The sequence below is a fragment of the Polyodon spathula genome, chromosome 7, assembly GCF_017654505.1.
Source record: "Polyodon spathula isolate WHYD16114869_AA chromosome 7, ASM1765450v1, whole genome shotgun sequence".
In the NCBI taxonomy this organism is placed as follows: Eukaryota; Metazoa; Chordata; class Actinopteri; order Acipenseriformes; family Polyodontidae; genus Polyodon; species Polyodon spathula.
Window position 1 is genome coordinate 40038217 of NC_054540.1, and position 23030 is coordinate 40061246.

The following is a 23030-nucleotide window of genomic DNA, read 5'->3' on the forward strand; positions in this document are numbered from 1 at the left end:
AGGCCAAAAAGATGCTCAGATATATTGTGAAAAGTGTTGAATTTAAATCAAGGGAAGTAATTTTAAAACTGAACAATGCATTAGTAAGTCCTCATCTTGAGTATTGTGTTCAGTTCTGGTCACCTCGCTATAAAAAAGATATTATATATATATATCTATATATATATATCGGTTTTCGATGTGCCCTCACGATTTTGTGTTTTCCAAAACAAAAAAGTTCCTTGAACTGTCTCGAACTTGTAAAAACTTAGAAGAATGGTCAAATATTGCCAAATCTAGGTGTGCAAAGTTGGTAGAGACCTATCCCAACAGACGCAGCTGTAATCGTTGCCAAAGGTGCTTCCACCAAGTATTAATTCAGAGGGGTGGAGAATTAACCAATTATGATCTTTCAGTTTTGTATTTTTAATATATATTGTTTTACTCAATAACACCTTTTTTCCCCTTAACAGTGTCGAGTATTGTGTGTAGATAAGTGGAAACAAATCCTCATTTACATGCATGAAACTCTGAGGCACTGACACAACAAAATGTGAAAAAAGTTCAAGGGGGTGTAGACTTTCTATAGGCACTGTGTGTGTGTGTGTGTGTGTATATATATATATATATATATATATATATATATATATATATATATATATATATATATATATATATATACAGCTCTGGAAAAAATTAAGAGACCACTGCAAAATTATCAGTTTCTCTGGTTTTACTATTTATAGGTATGTGTTTGGGTAAAATGAACATTTTTGTTTTATTCTTCCTGTCCTGGAAGAAAACTTGCTTCCTTCTGCTCTGACAATGTTCCCCAACTCTGAGAATTGCTTTTTTCCAGCAGGACAATGCTCCATGCCACACAGCCAGGTCAATCAAGGTGTGGATGGAGGACCACCAGATCAAGACCCTGTCATGGCCAGCCCAATCTCCAGACTTGAACCCCATTGAAAACCTCTGGAATGTGATCAGGAGGAAGATTGATGGTCACTAGCCATCAAACAAAGCCGAGCTGCTTGAATTTTTGCGCCAGGAGTGACATAAAGTCACCCAACACCAATGTGAAAGACTGGTGGAGACCATGCCAAGACGCATGAAAGCTGTGCTTGAAAATCAGGGTTATTCCACCAAATATAGATTTCTGAACTCTTCCTAAGTTAAAACATTAGTAGTGTGTTGTTTAAAAATGAATACGAACTTATTTTCTTTGCATTATTCGAGGTCTGACAACACTGCATCTTTTTTGTTATTTTGACCAGTTGTCATTTTCTGCAAATAAATGCTCTAAATGACAATATTTTAATTTGGAATTTGGGAGAAATGTTGTCAGTAGTTTATAGAATAAAACAAAAATGTTCATTTTACCCAAACACATACCTATAAAAATAGTAGATCCAGAGAAACTGATAATTTTAGTGGTCTCTTAATTTTTTCCTGAGCTGTGTATATGTGTGTGTGTGTGTGTGTGTGTGTGTGTGTGTGTGTGTGTATAAAATTAATCCCTCGCCAACCGCGGAGGTTACGTTCTTGAAAACCACGCAGTTGGCAAAACTGTGGTTGGTAAATATTAGATCTTGGGGGAAATAGAGGGTTAGGTTCTCCACGTCTGTGGTTACACTTATCAAATCTAAGTTGCATTTTCCTTCACTAAACACAAATGAAAAACACAGCAACATAAAAACAATGCAAACACTATAACATACTAAGTAATGTAATATGTAAAAAGTAATAAAATTATAGCATAATTAAAAGTAATGTTTTATTCACCTTGAATCCTTAGAGTTGAAGGCCAGGGTGTTGTTGACTGGTGACAATTACTCTAAGTTAACACGGAGCTCACCACGTGCTCATACTACTATTACTAATGCACGAGACCCCATTCTGCGGTCAGTCCGAGTCGGTGGCTCATATTTATTTTTTATGCGCCAGGCTGCAGCCGTTCTTCCTGCTGCTGAAGAACCTCCTGCTGCAGTTCTGGCTGCACTTTTCACCCACCCTCCTCATCTTCGGGCACCCTGTTCGTGGCTCCAGCAAAAAGAGAGACCTCCTCGTGAATCTGCTCCTGGCTCTTGCTAAACTGGCCATTTACAAGACCAGGAAGCAGAAGATGAGCGGGGAAGGTCTCTTTGACTGCGGGGCCATGTTCAGGGCCCTCATCCATTAATGGGTTAATTTAGAGCACGCCCACGCGGAGTCTGCTGGCGACATGGCATCGTTTGTCGACCAGTGGACTCTAGGGGGCGTGCTCTGTACCACCTCCCCTTTTGTTTTGAATATTTAATTTGCAGTCTTTTTGACCGGTTTTTGTTGAATTAGTTTAAGGCCCATCCTTTTTAGCACCCCTAAGGTCTTTGGACAGCTGGTGTAGTCCCATTAAAATGGGCCTTAAAATAGGACTAATGCACGAGACCCCATTCTGCGGTCAGTCCGAGTCGGTGGCTTATATTTATTTTCTTTGTGCCAGGCTGCAGCCGTTCTTCTTGCTGCTTAAGAACCTTCTGCTGCAGTTCTGGCTATATATATTTTATGAGGATGCTAATTTGAAATTTTTTCTCCAGTCGTCACATTGACGGCTGAAGGTGACGATTGCCTATTAGGCATTTAAATAGGACTAATACACGAGACAAAGTGAGAGATGCTGGTGAGATGGGAGTGCACAAGAATACACATGATGGAGCAGAAGCAAATGTAGATGCGTGATATGTTTCCATGCAAAACCGCGTATACACAAATCTATATGCCACGGTTGGCAAATTGGTATACAAAAGGAAAACCGCGTATACATGAAATCCGCGGGTGGCAAGGGATTGCTCTGTGTGTGTGTGTGTGTGTGTGTGTGTGTGTGTGTGTGTGTGTGTGTGTGTGTGTGTATATATATATATATATATATATATATATATATATATATATATATATATATATATATATATATATACACAGGCTAACATCAATGTAAGGAACTCTCTTGGAGCCTGGAGAAATATTTGTTATATCAAGGTGTTCACTGTAATAGGGTTTGGTATTTTTCTGTATCAGAATTATGACAAAATGGCAAATTTGAATTGAACATCAATATATAGTACTTTTATGAAGATTCCTTCACATTGATCAACATTTAAACGGTATTGTGACAAGGTACTCGTGTCACATGTGTGGGCAACCAGAGAGACATGGGACACGGTGTTGAAACGTAGGCACAGGCACGCACAGGATTTATTAAACACAAAACAGAAAGTAAACAAACAGGTCATGTGATGCTACGAACGATGGTAATGCACAGAAAACACATACAGAAGACAGGCAGGCAACACATTTCAGTCGAGCTTCCACCTGTATAAAATCATTTGATCAAACATAACAACTCCAAAAGGCACACAAAAAACTATTTCCACATATAAATTACACCAAAACTACTACTACAGGTATGTTTAAAAGAAAACAGTAAAGAAATGAAAAGGAAAGTGTACACTTACATGCTGAATACAGTAATTACATGTCCTTTCTCTTGAAAAAACTATGCAGCATAGATTACTCCTCACGCCCGTTGCCTGGTTGCAATTTGTGTGAAGATGACAAACAGGCAAAGATTGCATTCATCATGCATGATTTGTACTACAATAGGTCATCTTTGAATTAGCGTTATCTTTGATTTAGTCAACCGTGTTCTTTGTTTTCACTGAGAGAATAAAGCACTTGACACTGGAGAAAGTTCAGTGTCAGTCAGTACTGAGATCCTGTACGTCATTGTTCTACTAGGGCTAAATCGCATTGAAAAATTCTTGCTGTTGGGGTTGTTAAAAACAGGTGTTTGTTATAAGAAGGGTTTGTTATAGAGAAGTTAGCCTGTGTATGTATGATAGAGAAAATAATGTCAATCTTATCATTATGTTTGTGCAGCCAATTAACTATTTTAGGGTACTACTGTTTTAATGGAATATTATTAGCCAGAAATACAATTATTTTTCATTGCATGGGATTTTAATTATTCACAATGCAGGATGTATTAATGTACCTATTAGTGCCTCCAAGCACAATGCTGGAGCATGCCTGAGCAACAAGCACCAGCTGACTTGAAAGTCTCCCATCCAAGTGCTGACGAGGCTCAACTCTTCTGACTGGTGTCTGGGTTAGAATTCAAGCTGATATTGCTGCAGAAATCATAAGTGCAGTTTGAAGTACCCCTGTCTGATTAAATTACACAAATTCAGCTTGACATAGTTATAGTAGAGATGCTTGTACATACAGTGGCTCTCAAAAGTATTCACCCCCCCTTGGACTTTTCCACATTTTATTGTGTTACAACGTGGAATCAAAATGGATTTAATTAGGAGTTTTTGCCATTGATCAACACAAAAAAAGTGAAAAATAAAATCTACAAATTGTTCTAAATTAATTACAAATATAAAACAGAAAATAATTGATTGCATAAGTATTCACCCCCTTTGCTATGACACACCTAAATAAGCTCTGGTGCAACCAATTGTCTTTAGAAGTCACATAATTAGTTGAGTGGAATCCACCTGTGTGCAATTAAGGTGTTTCACATGATGTAAGGTTAAATACTCCTGTCTCTGGGAGGTCCCACAGTTGGTTAGTACATTTCCTAACAAAAACAACATCATGAAGATGAAGGAACATTCAAAGCAAATCCGGAATACGGTTCTTCAAAAGCACCAATCAGAGGTAGGATATAAGAACATTTCCAAGGCATTTAATATCCCCTGGAGCACAGTAAAGTCCATTATTAAGAAATGTCAAAGTAAAAAATAAAATCTACAAATTGTTCTAAATTAATTACAAATTCAAAACAGAAGATAATTCACCTCGATATTTGGTAGAGGCACCTTTGGCAGTAAGTACAGCCATGAGTTTATTTGGATAAGTCTCTACCAGCTTTGCACATCTGGACACTACAATTTTTGACCATTCTTCTTTGCAAAATTGCTCAAGCTCTGTCAAGTTGTGTGGGGACCTTTGGTGAACAGCAATTTTCAACTCTTTCCACATATTCTCAATTGGATTGAGGTCCGGGCTTTGACTGGGCCACTCCAGGACATTGACCTTTTTGTTTTTAAGCCACTCCAATGTGGCTTTGGCTGTATGTTTGGGGTCATTGTCCTGCTGGAAGATAAATCTTCTCCCAAGTTCCAGGTCTCTTGCAGACTTCAGCAGGTTTTCCTCTAGGATTTCTCTGTACTTGCTGCATCCATTTTTCCCTCTTTCTTCACAAGCTTTCCAGGCTCTGATGTAGAGAAGTATCCCTACAGCATGATGCTGCCACCACCATGCTTCACGGTATTCTCACGATGATGTGCGGTGTTAGGCTTGCGCCAAACATAGCGCATAGCATTGAGGCCAAAAAGCTCTTTTTCATTCTCTTCAGACCATAGTATCTTCTTCCACTTAGTCTCAGAGTCTCCCACATGCCTTCTGGCAAACTCTAGCCAAGATTTGATGTGAGGGTTTTTTTTAAACAATGTCTTTCTTTTTTCGACTCTCCCATAAAGACCAGTTTTGTGAAGCACCCGGGCTATTGTTGCCGTTTACACAATGTCTCCCAGCTCAGCTGTAGAAGACTGTAACTCCTTTACAGTTGCCATAGGCCTCTTGGTGGCCTCCCTGACTAGTGCCCTTCTCGCCCGGATACTCAGTTTTTGAAGACGGCCTGTTCTAGACAGATTCACAGTTGTGCCATATTCTCTCCATTTCTTAATAATGGACTTTACTGTGCTCCGGGGGATATTAAATGTCTTGGATATGTTCTTATATCCTACCTCTGATTGGTGCTTTTGAAGAACCGTATTCTGGATTTGCTTTGAATGTTCCTTCGTCTTCATGATGCTGTTTTTGTTAGGAAATGTACTAACCAACTGTGGGACCTCCCAGAGACAGGAGTATTTAACCTGACATCATGTGAAACACCTTAATTGCACACAGGTGGACTCCACTCAACTAATTATGTGACTTCTAAAGACAATTGGTTGCACCAGAGCTCATTTAGGTGTGTCGTAGCAAAGAGGGTGAATACTTATGCAATCAATTATTTTCTGTTTCATATTTGTAATTAATTTAGAACAATTTGTAGATTTTATTTTTCACTTTGACATTATGGACTTTTTTTGTGTTGATCAGTGGCAAAAACTCCTAATTAAATCCATTTTGATTCCATGTTGTAACACAATAAAATGTGGAAAAGTCCAAGGGGGGGGTGAATACTTTTGAAAGCCACTGTAATTATGTCACACTTGCCTTTTTAGATATATCTAGAGAAGTGATCGTCTAGTTGTGATGAAATGTTATAAAGCCGTCTTGAAGCTATCACTATCTAATTCTAGGTGTCGTACTTATTCATGAGTTCTGGTTTGCAATGTATTAGGTTGATATCAGGAATAGGTTTTCTCAATTTCAAAACATCATATATCGTGGGTTCTATGTCAGACATTTTTATGGATTTGGCTGATTTGTACAAAAGGAATCTGAAACAATTAATGGCTAAAAATCTTAAACCACAGATCTCCAGGTCAGTTAGGTCAAGATATGACCATATGAAAATTTGAATCAATCTAAAAAAAAATTAAACTCTGCATGTGCAAAATATACTGTGTGTATCATGGTCTTCATTTGAAGTTATTTATGGGTTGTTTATTTTTTAATTTAATTTCAGATATTACATCTTCTGGTAGTTGATTTCTCTCAATAGGGTATTTCTTCAAACACCTACTGTAAAACAAAAGTATCTCTCAGAAACAAGCTTCATGTGGGTCCTCAGATTTGTATTTTGTAAGTTATATTGAGTTATATTTCAAGATTCAGCTTCAATACCTTCCAAATACCTCTGTCTCTTTAACAAGTATACAGTTCATGCAGTATTACTCTATCTAGTCTCTAAATGTACTAAATAATATTTAACAGCAGTTTATGCATTATTACTTTTTTTCTACATAATTGACATAAGACTTGGATGGGTGTTCATTTTAATGTCTTCCAGCTAATATGTCAATATGCACAACTATGAGGTATTCAGGGTCAACGGTCACCATAATAGAGGCTCAGACTTTTGGTTCCTCAATGTAGTGCCCATGGGAACAAAATATTAATGTATGAATATATTTCATTAGGTCTACATTTGACACGCTTCTTTTTTGTACCAAGCTGCCTTTCTATAGGAATTTGGTTAACAAAGGCTGTAACATTTAACACATTTCAATCAACTATAAAAAGTTGTATATCATCAGCAGGTTTCACATGTTTTGACATACAATGTGGCAGGTTGACAATATCATGAGGATTTAATTCATGTAGAGAACTGCCCTTTTGAGTTTAGCTGTTTCTTAGGAATCATGTTAACAATAATGTTTTCAGACTTATTCGCAACATGTCAGCCACAATTTCTCTTTAAATCGGGTTGTTTGACATAGAATCTTGTTAAAGGATGTTACTGCAAATGTAGATCATGGCAGAACTGATCTTTGCATTGCTGTGAAACTCCATATACACATATTACAAAGCATTACGTTATTTAAAATCTAACTTTTGGTGACCTACGTATTCATGATATTTGGCTTGTAATGATAGTATGTGATTGTAGGAAAGAAGAATTTGATAAATTTCAAAAAGTGTTACCATAAGTTATTTAACATATTATTCATGTTTCTGAAACTATGGGAGAAAGCAATCTGGGTCCTTCATTTTTCTAATGTGTTTTTTATATCCTTCACAGGGGATGTATATAAAGTGTATTTTCTGGTTGAAATTAATATCAGTAGGTGAAGCAATACTTTCTGTTCCACCATTGAGTGTCAGAGATTCATCATCCAAATGCCCTACACGTTTATCTAGGCACTTCGAGATATGAAGCTAGTGGGTTTGGGACACAACCAGGGATAATAGTTCTCCCTTGCCAGAAGTCTACACTGAATCCACCAGATGCAAGCTACAGTGTGAACGCCTGTTAAGGAGCGATAGTAAATCTTTCATTGCCAGAGAGGACCAGAGAAAAAATCCATCCTCCATAAAACAAGCTACTGTGGTACCTGATACCACAACACTAGTATCAGTGAGCCAGTTATTATGTTAGAGTATTACCAAGTTTATTAAGTTATAGTTTGTTACTTCTAAATTTACTGTTATGTGTTGATACCAGTTAGCAGATGTACACAAGCGGTTCATCTGAGATATTCAAGTGGTAATTAAAAGGCAATGTGGTATTGGTATGATGTGTAACCAGCTAGTGCATGTGTTGCACGAGGCAGGAACACAAAGGAATAAGTACCCCTGTCAGCTGCCATATATTAGTTTCGACTCTGTCCTTGTAGTTTATATTTATCTACTAACCCCACTACTATATCGTAATTTGGTAACAAAAGAACGACATACCTGTGTTTTATCTTCTTTACGCGCTGCGAGCCAACAGCTGAGTCGGCTACGGGATCGTAAAATAAATGTGCATGTCATAAGAACTTAAGAACATAAGAAAGTTTACAAACGAGAGGAGGCCATTGGCCCATCTTGCTCGTTTGGTTGTTAGTAGCTTATTGATCCCAAAATCTCATCAAGCAGCTTCTTGAAGGATCCCAGGGTGTCAGCATCAACAACATTACTGGGGAGTTGATTCCAGACCCTCACAATTCTCTGTGTAAAAAAGTGTCTCCTATTTTCTGTTCTGAATGCCCCTTTTTCTAAACTCCATTTGTGACCCCTGGTCCTTGTTTCTTTTTTCAGGCTGAAAAAGTCCCTTGGGTCGACACTGTCAATACCTTTTAGAATTTTGAATGCTTGAATTAGGTCGCCACGTAGTCTTCTTTGTTCAAGACTGAACAGATTCAATTCTTTTAGCCTGTCTGCATATGACATGCCTTTTAAGCCCGGAATAATTCTGGTCGCTCTTCTTTGCACTCTTTCTAGAGCAGCAATATCTTTTTTATAGCGAGGTGACCAGAACTGCACACAATATTCAAGATGAGGTCTTACAAGTGCATTGTACAGTTTTAACATTACTTCCCTTGATTTAAATTCAACACTTTTCACAATGTATCCGAGCATCTTGTTAGCCTTTTTTATAGCTTCCCCACATTGTCTAGATGAAGACATTTCTGAGTCAACAAAAACTCCTAGGTCTTTTTCATAGATTCCTTCTCCAATTTCAATATCTCCCATATGATATTTATAATGTACATTTTTATTTCCTGCGTGCAGTACCTTACACTTTTCTCTATTAAATGTCATTTGCCATGCGTCTGCCCAGTTCTGAATCTTGTCTAGATCATTTTGAATGACCTTTGCTGCTGCAACAGTGTTTGCCACTCCTCCTACTTTTGTGTCGTCTGCAAATTTAACAAGTTTGCTTACTATACCAGAATCTAAATCATTAATGTAGATTAGGAATAGCAGAGGACCTAATACTGATCCCTGTGGTACACCGCTGGTTACCACACTCCATTCTGAGGTTTTTCCTCTAATCAGTACTTTCTGTTTTCTACATGTTAACCACTCCCTAATCCATGTACATGCGTTTCCTTGAATCCCAACTGCGTTCAGTTTGAGAATTAATCTTTTGTGCGGGACTTTGTCAAAAGCTTTCTGGAAATCTAAATAAACCATGTCATATGCTTTGCAATTATCCATTATCGATGTTGCATCCTCAAAAAAATCAAGCAAGTTAGTTAGGCACGATCTCCCTTTCCTAAAACCATGTTGACTGTCTCCCAGTACCCTGTTACCATATAGGTAATTTTCCATTTTGGATCTTATTATAGTTTCCATAAGTTTGCATATAATAGAAGTCAGGCTTACTGGTCTGTAGTTACCTGGTTCAGTTTTGTTTCCCTTTTTGTGGATCGGTATTACGTTTGCAATTTTCCAGTCTGTCGGTACCACCCCTGTGTCAAGAGACTGCTGCATGATCTTGGTTAGCGGTTTGTAAATTACTTCTTTCATTTCTTTGAGTACTACTGGGAGGATCTCATCCGGCCCAGGGGATTTGTTTATTTTAAGAGCTCCTAGTCCCTTTAACACTTCTGCCTCAGTTATGCTAAAATTATTTAAAACTGGACAGGAACTGGATGACATGTGGGGCATGTTGTCAGTATCTTCCTTTGTAAAAACTTGTGAAAAGTAATCATTTAACATATTTGCTATTTTTTTTTCTTCATCTACGATTTTGCCATTTGTATCTCTTAAACATTTAATCTCCTCTTTGAATGTTCTCTTGCTGTTGTAATATTGGAAAAACATTTTGGAATTGGTTTTAGCTCCCTTAGCAATGTTTGTTTCTATTTCTCTCTTGGCCTTTCTAACTTCCTTTTTGACTTGCGTTTGCAGTTCTGTGTACTCTTTCTGTGTACTTTCTTTTTGGTCCTTTTTTAATGCTCTGTAAAGTGCCTTTTTTCGCTGAATATTTTTTTTTTAATTGATCTATTAAACCATTTTGGCAATTTAGTTTTACATTTAGATTTGTCTACTTTAGGGATATAATTGTTTTGTGCCTCTAGTACTACATTTTTGAAGAACAACCATCCTTCTTCTGTGGGTGTTTTCTCTATTTATATTTTTATATTTTTTATATATTTATATAATGTCGTTTATAGAATCCGTTTTGTTCACTTTTATATTTTTGAGTTGTAGTATACACAATCACATTGTAGGATTTATTTTATTTGCTTTATGTTTTCACAATGGATTGTTTTGTTATTGAGAATTTAATATTTGTTTGTTTTATTTTTTTTCACATCGCTGTTGTAGCTGTGATGCTGAAGGTGCAGTGACGTTGTTTAACCTGCGAATAATAACTGAAATGTATTGTAGTTTAGCGTAGGGCAATTAACCTCTTTGTTTAAGTGGTGGTTTATTGGGTTAGAAGCAGAAAAAGGAAGGACCACGTACTATAAAAGGCAAGTGTATCCGGAGATCGAGAGCGCAGCTCAGTTTTTGCTTGGGATAGCTGAAGCAGGGATGTTTGGTAAACGCAGGGTTGGACGTTTTACCTCGATCGGAGATATTTTGTTGCGAAGCTGACAGTGTTTATTGGGGTTGGTTTCGCTTTCAGTCGCTATTGCTCTTGCTCTTCAATTGGTTTCAGCTATAGTGGCAAGGAGTTTTGCTTGTTTTGTTAGTAGGCTGTGCTATAATGCATTTTGACATTATAGGAGCCTGCCTGAAACTTGTGAAACAGTGACTGGTGGGGAAGAAAGAGAAAAGGAAATACTGTACTGTAGTGATATAGCTGCTGTTTGTTTTACTTTATTATTGCTGCTGGATTGTGGTTGAAGTTTTCTGGTGTTTTTGTAGGTGTGTTGCAGGTTATTCTAGAGCAAATAACCTAGTATTTTATTTTGTTTTAATTATTGTATAGTAGTTATCGTGAAGAAGGCAAGGTTCTTGGGTTTGGGGTTTTGCTGCTGTCTTTTTCTTTTTGTTTTTTATATTTATTTAGAATCCCTGCCCTGCATAGGTGGTGATTGGGTTGCTGCTATTGACCATGGTGTGCTTCTCCTCCGACCTTCCTTCCCTCCCCTTGAAGAGGTTGTTGGTGCTTTTCCTCTTTCCTTTTTGTTTTTTTGATACTTTACACCCTAGCTAATTAGTGGGTGCCTATTATGTTGATACTTTCACACCCTAGCCATCCAGTGTTTTTTTTTTTTTTTTTTGTTTAATTAAACTTTTTATGCAACATTTTTTAAATATTGTTTTAACTGAGTTAAGCCTTGTCTGTCTCTCTGTGGTGTTGCTACTGGTCCATATCCCAACTATCACTAACGAACTTGTGTTTTTATTGTGGTTTATTGATTTTGTGAACTATAGTGGTAAATTTATTTTTAGTTAGTCCTGGTGCTTACCACCATGTGGCGTAATCGGCGACTATATATTTTGGGGATCCTGAGTGTCCTAAGTAGTGTGACACGCCTAAGAAATACCACTTTGCTCTATGTAGTGTGTTTACTACGTTCACAAGAGGCAGATTGTTGCAGGGGTCACGTTAATGGTTATACTCCTGTGTTCCAGAAGTACTTGGAGGTTAGATATGATTCTGAGAGCTCTATTGATGTTTTAAAAAGTCAAGTGGATCTAAACAACAAAGAAGATTGTATTAGTTGATAAATCTCTGATATTTCATGTATAACAACTAGGTACTGCACAAATTTGGTCCCACAGATACGTCTGCACAGGAGCCCTACAGCACCTGGTCCTTTGAGCTGTATGAAATACACAAATTGGTTTTATATTACAGTGCACAGTAATTTGACACTGATTCCCTGTATCAATCGACAATCTGGAGAGTGTGTGTGGCAATGTTGCCCTGCCCCTGTGTGTATTTCTGTGTTGTATGTTGCATGTAGTGTAGTTGGTACACGGGATATAATATGGGTTATGCACACAAATGTATATTTGTATTTAGGCACAAGGATTGCACAGCACTTCACGTGCAGGTAAAATGTAATAATATGTAAGCACGGGAAATTGCACTTCATTAATTCACATGCAGTTGTACCGAGACTCCAATTGAATGATTGATTACACTATGTAACACAATTTTTGTTCCTGGCTAGTAAGTGTTATTTCCTAATTGCTTATGCCTCAAAAGTATAGAAAATGTCTATTATTCCCCAAAAACTTTGCTTTTGTGACCAGGACAGTGATATTTCAAAATATCACTATTTCCAATGGGAAAACGGGCAAATGTGTGTCTTTTTGGTCACATAAAGTCAGAAACCTGAGCTTGAATTAACAGCACACATTAGTCATACAGAACACAACTGATCTTCAGTCACCACTAACCTGAGCTTAGATTAACAGCACACATTACAGTCCTTAATGAGAACTGCTAATGAGAACTGTTGGTCACTGAAGATGTGTCATTATTCTTGGGCCTTGTGATGGTAACAATGGGCTGGCTGAGTATAATGAAAGTCCTCTTGTGACAGTAACAATTGTCATGCTGAGTATAATGAAAGTCCTGCCTGATGTGCAACAGGTTGTCTTGTACTGCATTTGTTAATTGTTACAACTAGTTAAAAAGAGAAGTAAAAATACCTTGATATATAGGCATTATATTCTCTTTTCAGTTTTTTTTAAATAAAGGGTTAAATAAGGGTAAATAAATAAATTAAATAAGGGTTTATGTAAGAAAGTAGGCTCCTTTCTTACATAAACCCTGCCCACCCAAAACATTCTTCAGATATCTGGCATAGCTTGAAAAAAATAAGTTCTTTCATAGCTCAATAATTTCAAGATAACTTTATTTCCAGATAATTGTTTTTTCATGACATTCACATGCTTGGGGTGGCGATAAAGGGATCATGATCCAATACATTTAGGCCTACCTCCTGCAATGCGGCCTGGACCTCCAGAAAGCACAAACAGTGGTCACTAAAAGCAGCTGTCTTCCCCCGAGATGGAGGGTTTTCATTCAAGTGGATACACATATACCTCAGTTTGTGTTGGCATACTGCTGCTGTTGATACATGGTTTCAAAAAAGCTTCAATAAAACCACTTGAACCGTCTTGATTTCTCAGCATGTGATTAAAGTAAAACATTATGGTCCCACTGTGTCCAATGTAGGAAAGGGCGTACTGATTTTCGAACGTAGTTGTAAGTACCTGTCACAAAGACGGCTGTAGTGGGTGACGTCAGATCGGAAACAGGAACCAACAAATAAACAACAGAGAGGTGGAGTTTGGTGAAGCTGAGCGATTGTTTTCGCTCAGCATTTAATAAATGAACAGACAGAAAATAAAAGGTTGTAAGACAACAAAACACAGGACACGGCACTTTAACCAAAATAAAGAGACAAACAAAACAGACTAAATGGTGAACTGATATTATTATTTACTATCACTATTATTACCTCCGTCTCCAATCCCGTTCTCCACTCATCGAATACACAACCCCGAGTGAGTGAAAACATGCTTTTATGCAGCTGTACGGAAACTCGATTGCTAATCAATCATTCAATTTGAGTCTCCGTACAACTGCACATGAATTAATAAAAGTGCAATTCCCTGTGCTCACATATTATTATATTTTACCTGCACGTGAAGTGCTGTGCAATCCTCATGCCTAAATACAAATATACATTTTAAACACTCGTGCTACACAGACCCATTTATATCCTGTGTACCAATGACTATACACCAACATTAACACACTACACGCAACATACAACACAGAAATACATAGGGGCAGGGCAACATTGCCACAGTACCATTTTACTTTGAATTAACGCTGCAGAGTTTATTTTATAATGCTAAAAACAGCTGTGTTACTTATTCAAGGGCAGCGGTAATTCAAAGTAATATGGTAAGCTACCATGTTGTAATAGTTTTGGCCAGCATTAAAAGGCAGGCACTTTCTTGAACAAGCTGCTGGACTGTGAGTAGATATCAACAGCACTCGCTTTGTTGTAAGAGTCAGAAAGCTATAATGTTGAAGCAGGGTTAGGAAGATGCTATGTAATTCTCATAGCACCTTAAAATTAGTATTGATAATTGTACTATAGGCGATAATCGTGTTTCTGACAGACATCTAAAGCTAAATAGATTTGTGGTTAAGTGCCCTGTAATAAAACTGGACATCAGAAAATTACTTTATTTCATGTCCACCGCAGTACTATAGGAATGAACAGCATTATGGTTTTACATTATAAAGCCAACAATCGAAAAGCAGTCTGACAACAAAAGAAAATGAGCGTGAGAGAGGAAGAACTATTAACCAGGGAGAAAGTCACAATTAATGGGATTTAGGGTCATTGTGAATATCATAGTGATTTTTTTCTGAAAATGTCTTTATGTCTTTAAGCCTAGCGTTGTAACAAGTATTATCTTTTCAGGTTCCTCAATATCACTGACAATGCAATAGCACTACAAAGGCAATGCACTGGTTCTGTGCTAAGGATAGCCCACAAAAAGCCATAGTGGTATTAACCAAGAATGGACCTCAGTGGTAACATTGAATGTGCTACTCGTGAACTAATACACACTGGTAATCCATGGTAATACCATGGGACCATCTCAGAATCACTGTGCTACCAGATCAGGATTACTGTTCAGTTCCTCTTCTAAATCCACAAATGCTGTGGTTTCATAATGTTTCTGCTGGGACTACCCTGGGGCAATACACTGGCACTGTAATGATATCAAATTCTAAATAAACAACATACACCTTTTAGACAATAACATAAGAACTTTCCCAAAGAAAAGAAAGCAATTCAGCCCATCAAGGCTTCTTTTAAATGCTAATTAATATCAAAATTTTGTTGTGTCTTAAATTAAGCACTTTCTTCCCAAAATGTAGCATTTTTTTCTATTTCAAACTCCAGCATAGCTACACCAAATTTTTAATCCACAATCTGCCTAGTTTTCAGATGGTTCCCAGTAAGTAAGCTTCACACTCACAATTCCCAACATTCAAACATCATCAATACCCTACATACTATTTTTTTTTTTTTTTAATTTAATTTAGTCATTTAGTCCACGCAAGGGACTTTTTCAGCCTGAAAAAAGAAACAAGGACCAGGGGTCACAAATGGAGTTTAGAAAAAGGGGCATTCAGAACAGAAAATAGGAGACACTTTTTTACACAGAGAATTGTGAGGGTCTGGAATCAACTCCCCAGTAATGTTGTTGAAGCTGACACCCTGGGATCCTTCAAGAAGCTGCTTGATGAGATTTTGGGATCAATAAGCTACTAACAACCAAACGAGCAAGATGGGCCGAATGGCCTCCTCTCGTTTGTAAACTTTCTTATGTTCTTATGTTCTTATGTTCTTATGTCCAGACTTAATCTGTAGAAGGCTTCCACAGTGTCATCAACCAATTTGCACCCAAACAGTATAATTTTTCTATGAGGGCATGCAATCAAGGTAACATTTATTTAATCTAAAGTGTATTGCAGCAATGATATTTACCCAATTCAGCTAATTGTTCATATTTATGTATTTGGTATATTGAGTTTCTCTTGCGGCATTGCATTTTAATGAGAATACGTCCCGGGCACAAGCAACAACATCCTCAGGACAACTTGTGCAAAGTTTTGAAAGAAGCAATGTCTGTGTTTATTTGTACATTTCATACAAAGAGAACACAACATAAGGTGAGTTTTGATTTTCTTTTAAAGAGTAATTCTTCAAAATTATTTTGGTATAATAGAATACGTGGAAGGCTTGTGCAGTGAGTTGTACAAGATAATTGAAGACGGTACAGCTTGCATGTCCCGTAGCCCACCATTGCTCTGCTCTGCAAATGATTGCCCCTCCAAAGGCTGATGTGGTGCAACAACACGATCTGCCTTCAGTGATTAGAAAACAAAAAGGGGGCATTGATCATGACAAATTATATTCTGAGTCACCTTTAGTTACTTAAAACTTTATGCTATAGCAGACCACCAACATGATAAACATGATACCACAGGGATCAGTATTAGGTCATATGCTATTCCTAATCTACATTAATGACTTAGATTCTGGTATAGTAAACAAACTTGTTAAATTTGCAGACGACACAAAAATAGGAGGAGTGGCAAACAATGTTGCAGCAGCAAAGGTCATTCAAAATGATCTAGACAAGTGTTGAATTTAAATCAAGAGAAGCAATGTTAAAACTGTACAATGCACTAGTAAGACCTCATCTTGAATATTGTGTTCAGTTCTGGTCACTTCGCTACAAAAAGGATATTGCTTCTCTAGAAAGAATGCAAAGAAGTGTGACCAGAATTATTCCGGGTTTAAAAGGCATGTCATAGGCAGACTGGCTAAAATAATTGAATCTATTCAGTCTTGAATAAAGAAGACTACGCGGAGATCTTATTCAAGCATTCAAAATTCTAAAAGGTATTGACAATGTTGACCCAATTGGCTTTTTCGACCTAAAAAAATAAATAAGGACAAGGGGTCACAAATGGAGATTAGACAAATGGGTATTCAGAACAGAAAATAGGAAAGGCACTTTTTTACATTGAGAATTGTGAGGGTCTGGAATCAACTCCCCAGTAGTGTTGTTGAAGCTGACACCCTGTGATCCTTCAAGAAGCTCTTGGTGTAATTCTGGGATCAATAAGCTACTAACAGCCTTAAAAATGAACCCTTATGTCTTTGAGATGCCCATACAATACATTGCAATTTGTGAAGATCAAACCTTGTCATTTTCAATTACTTAAACATTTTAAAAAATTGAACTGTTCAAAATAGTACTAATCCTCATTGTTAAGTTACAGTTCTCATTCCACATAATTGAAACAGGTGTTCAATGGTGCGGAAAACGTACAAGTGGGCCTTTATACAACAAAATATAATGGGCATATAATATATTGGTTATAAGGCATCATGGCTCCAAGAAGGTCAGAACAGCTGGGTTCAGGTAGGCAGAAGCAGGGAAAAAAAGAAACTTCGTCAAACACAACCACCAGAAATCAAAACAACCAACAGATTTGAGTCACTTCAGAATTGTGATGAGCAGAACCAACAACAAAAGAATGAAAGGAACAACATCCAGGACCCCATTGACAGTGGTGACCAGACAGCAAAAAGAAGGGAGGTCATGATTGTTGGGGACTCCATATTGAGAAACACAGCAAGTTCAGTTCGCAGTTTGGACCCCCTTACTACAACAGTGTGCTGCCTTCCGGGAGCCTCGGTCAAGCACATCACTGAGAACGTGGACAGGCTCCTAGAACGAACAGGAGACGACCCGGTAGTAGTCGTCCACATCGGTACAAACAACATTGGAAGAGACAGACCAAAATCCCTGCAAAACAAATTCAGAGAGCTAGGAAGGAAATTAAAAGAGAAAACCAAAACTGTGGTATTTTCTGGTATACTACCCGCACCTTGCAAAGGACCATATGGACAGCTGGAAATAATAAATCAAAACCAATGGTTGAAGACGTGGTGCACACGGGAAGGCTTCACCTATCTTGATCATTGGACCACTTTCTACAACGAGGACTATCTGTATAGACGGGATGGACTGCATTTAAATAACAAGGGAACTAGTCTACTTGGAGAAAAGATCCTCGAGCAGGTTCGGAAGCATTTAAACTAGAAAGGAAGGGGGGAGAAATCAACAAAAAAACAGAAGGGAGACCGCATCAAAACAAGAACAACAACTCAGGTAAGACAACCATTAAATGTATTTATCTAAATGCTAGAAGTATCAGAAACAAAATTCTAGAACTTGAAGCTACTGCACTAACAGGTAACTATGATGTGATAGGTGTTACAGAAACGTGGTTATCTGAGAGTGATGGGGACGAATATAATATTTGTGGGTATACACTGTATAGGAAAGACAGGCAGGACAGACGAGGAGGAGGGGTAGCGCTATACATAAGAAACAGTCTTGAAGCCCAGGTGTTAAACCTGGACAAAGAAAATAAAACCGAATCAATATGGGTCAGAATAACAGACAAAAATTAAAAAGGCATAATAATAGGAGCATGCTATAGACCGCCAGATTCAGACGGTGAGCAAAATAATCTGTTATACAATGACATTAGAAATGTGTGTAGCAAAGGAGAAGCCATACTAATGGGGGATTTCAACTTCCCCCAAATAAAATGGGAAAACCCGGTGGGTAGCGCGAAGGATGAAATAGAAATGGTGGAAATGACAAATGACTGCTTCCTAACACAATTTGTCAAGGCACCCACTAGAGGGGAGGCATGCCTTGATTTAGTCTTTTCAAATAACGAAGATAGAATAACTAAAACAGAGGTCAGAGAACCACTGGCAAACTCAGACCACAACATGGTCTCATTTGAAGTGTTTTTTAAATCCTCAAAAGTAAAGACTAAAGCTAAGGTTTACAATTTTAGAAAAGCAAACTATGAAGGCATGAAACAGAGACTAACAGAAGTAGATTGGAGTAAAATAGAGAAAACACCCACAGAAGAAGGATGGTTGTTCTTCAAAAACGTAGTACTAGAGGCGCAAAACAATTATATCCCTAAAGTAGACAAATCTAAATGTAAAACTAAATTGCCAAAATGGTTTAATAGATCAATTAAAAAAAAATATTCAGCGAAAAAAGGCACTTTACAGAGCATTAAAAAAGGACCAAAAAGAAAGTACACAGAAAGAGTACACAGAACTGCAAACGCAAGTCAAAAAGGAAGTTAGAAAGGCCAAGAGAGAAATAGAAATGAACATTGCTAAGGGAGCTAAAACCAATTCCAAAATGTTTTTCCAATATTACAACAGCAAGAGAACATTCAAAGAGGAGATTAAATGTTTAAGAGATACAAATGGCAAAATCGTAGAGGAAGAAAAAAAAATAGCAAATATGTTAAATGATTACTTTTCACAAGTTTTTACAAAGGAAGATACTGACAACATGCCCCACATGTCATCCAGTTCCTATCCAGTTTTAAATAACTTTAGCATAACTGAGGCAGAAGTGTTAAAGGGACTAGGAGCTCTTAAAATAAACAAATCCCCTGGGCCGGATGAGATCCTCCCAGTAGTACTCAAAGAAATGAAAGAAGTAATTTACAAACCGCTAACCAAGATCATGCAGCAGTCTCTTGACACAGGGGTGGTACCGACAGACTGGAAAATTGCAAACGTAATACCGATCCACAAAAAGGGAAACAAAACTGAACCAGGTAACTACAGACCAGTAAGCCTGACTTCTATTATATGCAAACTTATGGAAACTATAATAAGAGCCAAAATGGAAAATTACCTATATGGTAACAGGGTACTGGGAGACAGTCAACATGGTTTTAGGAAAGGGAGATCGTGCCTAACTAACTTGCTTGATTTTTTTGAGGATGCAACATCGATAATGGATAATTGCAAAGCATATGACATGGTTTATTTAGATTTCCAGAAAGCTTTTGACAAAGTCCCGCACAAAAGATTAATTCTCAAACTGAACGCAGTTGGGATTCAAGGAAACACATGTACATGGATTAGGGAGTGGTTAACATGTAGAAAACAGAAAGTACTGATTAGAGGAAAAACCTCAGAATGGAGTGTGGTAACCAGCGGTGTACCACAGGGATCAGTATTAGGTCCTCTGCTATTCCTAATCTACATTAATGATTTAGATTCTGGTATAGTAAGCAAACTTGTTAAATTTGCAGACGACACAAAAGTAGGAGGAGTGGCAAACACTGTTGCAGCAGCAAAGGTCATTCAAAATGATCTAGACAAGATTCAGAACTGGGCAGATACATGGCAAATGACATTTAATAGAGAAAAGTGTAAGGTACTGCACGCAGGAAATAAAAATGTACATTATAAATATCATATGGGAGATATTGAAATTGGAGAAGGAATCTATGAAAAAGACCTAGGAGTTTTTGTTGACTCAGAAATGTCTTCATCTAGGCAATGTGGGGAAGCTATAAAAAAGGCTAACAAGATACTCGGATACATTGTGAAAAGTGTTGAATTTAAATCAAGGGAAGTAATGTTAAAACTGTACAATGCACTTGTAAGACCTCATCTTGAATATTGTGTTCAGTTCTGGTCACCTCGCTATAAAAAAGATATTGCTGCTCTAGAAAGAGTGCAAAGAAGAGCGACCAGAATTATTCCGGGCTTAAAAGGCATGTCATATGCAGACAGGCTAAAAGAATTGAATCTGTTCAGTCTTGAACAAAGAAGACTACGTGGCGACCTAATTCAAGCATTCAAAATTCTAAAAGGTATTGACAGTGTCGACGCAAGGGACTTTTTCAGCCTGAAAAAAGAAACAAGGACCAGGGGTCACAAATGGAGTTTAGAAAAAGGGGCATTCAGAACAGAAAATAGGAGGCACTTTTTTTTACACAGAGAATTGTGAGGGTCTGGAATCAACTCCCCAGTAATGTTGTTGAAGCTGACACCCTGGGATCCTTCAAGAAGCTGCTTGATGAGATTTTGGGATCAATAAGCTACTAACAACCAAACGAGCAAGATGGGCCGAATGGCCTCCTCTCGTTTGTAAACTTTCTTATGTTCTTATGTTCTTATGTTCAATGTGCCCCGTAATGCTACCCCACTACCACATGCATTCTCGATATAAGAACATAAGAACATAAGAAAGTTTACAAACGAGAGGAGGCCATTCGGCCCATCTTGCTCGTTTGGTTGTTAGTAGCTTATTGATCCCAAAATCTCATCAAGCAGCTTCTTGAAGGATCCCAGGGTGTCAGCTTCAACAACATTACTGGGGAGTTGATTCCAGACCCTCACAATTCTCTGTGTAAAAAAGTGTCTCCTATTTTCTGTTCTGAATGCCCCTTTTTCTAAACTCCATTTGTGACCCCTGGTCCTTGTTTCTTTTTTCAGGCTGAAAAAGTCCCTTGGGTCGACACTGTCAATACCTTTTAGAATTTTGAATGCTTGAATTAGGTCGCCACGTAGTCTTCTTTGTTCAAGACTGAACAGATTCAATTCTTTTAGCCTGTCTGCATATGACATGCCTTTTAAGCCCAGAATAATTCTGGTCGCTCTTCTTTGCACTCTTTCTAGAGCAGCAATATCTTTTTTATAGCGAGGTGACCAGAACTGCACACAATATTCAAGATGAGGTCTTACAAGTGCATTGTACAGTTTTAACATTACTTCCCTTGATTTAAATTCAACACTTTTCACAATGTATCCGAGCATCTTGTTAGCCTTTTTTATAGCTTCCCCACATTGCCTAGATGAAGACATTTCTGAGTCAACAAAAACTCCTAGGTCTTTTTCATAGATTCCTTCTCCAATTTCAATATCTCCCATATGATATTTATAATGTACATTTTTATTTCCTGCGTGCAGTACCTTACACTTTTCTCTATTAAATGTCATTTGCCATGTGTCTGCCCAGTTCTGAATCTTGTCTAGATCATTTTGAATGACCTTTGCTGCTGCAACAGTGTTTGCCACTCCTCCTACTTTTGTGTCGTCTGCAAATTTAACAAGTTTGCTTACTATACCAGAATCTAAATCATTAATGTAGATTAGGAATAGCAGAGGACCTAATACTGATCCCTGTGGTACACCGCTGGTTACCACACTCCATTCTGAGGTTTTTTCTCTAATCAGTACTTTCTGTTTTCTACATGTTAACCACTCCCTAATCCATGTACATGCGTTTCCTTGAATCCCAACTGCGTTCAGTTTGAGAATTAATCTTTTGTGCGGGACTTTGTCAAAAGCTTTCTGGAAATCTAAATAAACCATGTCATATGCTTTGCAATTATCCATTATCGATGTTGCATCCTCAAAAAAATCAAGCAAGTTAGTTAGGCACGATCTCCCTTTCCTAAAACCATGTTGACTGTCTCCCAGTACCCTGTTACCATATAGGTGTTACCATATATAGTGTGGAGCACAAATAGTACAATGGCTAACTATCAGTATATTTATAATGGAGAAGCACTATTTAGTTAAACGTCACATAAAAATCTCCTGAGAAAACCAGGCAATCCTATTTTCCAGACATTCTTTACTCAGTACTCATATTTTTAGATCTAGAAAGATATGTGATCTGTTAGGAGGCTTTTCTGTTTTATCCAATCTTGTAAACAGAAAAAAAAGAATGTTTACAAAAATATAATGTTAAGTTGAATTGTTGAATCTCCTCATTGCTAATCGCATATGACACTTTGTTACTTTTAAAGGACACCCTACCTTTGATTTAGAAGCCTTTTTACAAGCTGTCACACAAATTAATGATAAATAGTTTCTGCATATTCCTAATATCATTAAATTAGATTGCAGAATACTATTTTAATCCGCAATAATTCCTTTGAGATACAGTTTCTATTCACAACATGATGAATTGTTTTTATCCCAATTTCTTTACAGTGGCAATAAAAGAGAAATGCTCTAATTTAATTAGCACAGCAATAACCCTCAGGCCTGATACTGTTTCCAGAGTGTCCCTCAACAAATAACTGAATGTTGCGCCTCTAGTACTCTCGTTTGTAAACTTTCTTATGTTCTTATGAATGGTGTTCCATCTTGACAAGCTGCCTGTTTTCATTTAGTAGAAGATGTGGATTTAGCCTCCTGTCACACTGCTTCTAGGCTTTAAATGGACCATGTGCAATGATAGTGTGCTGT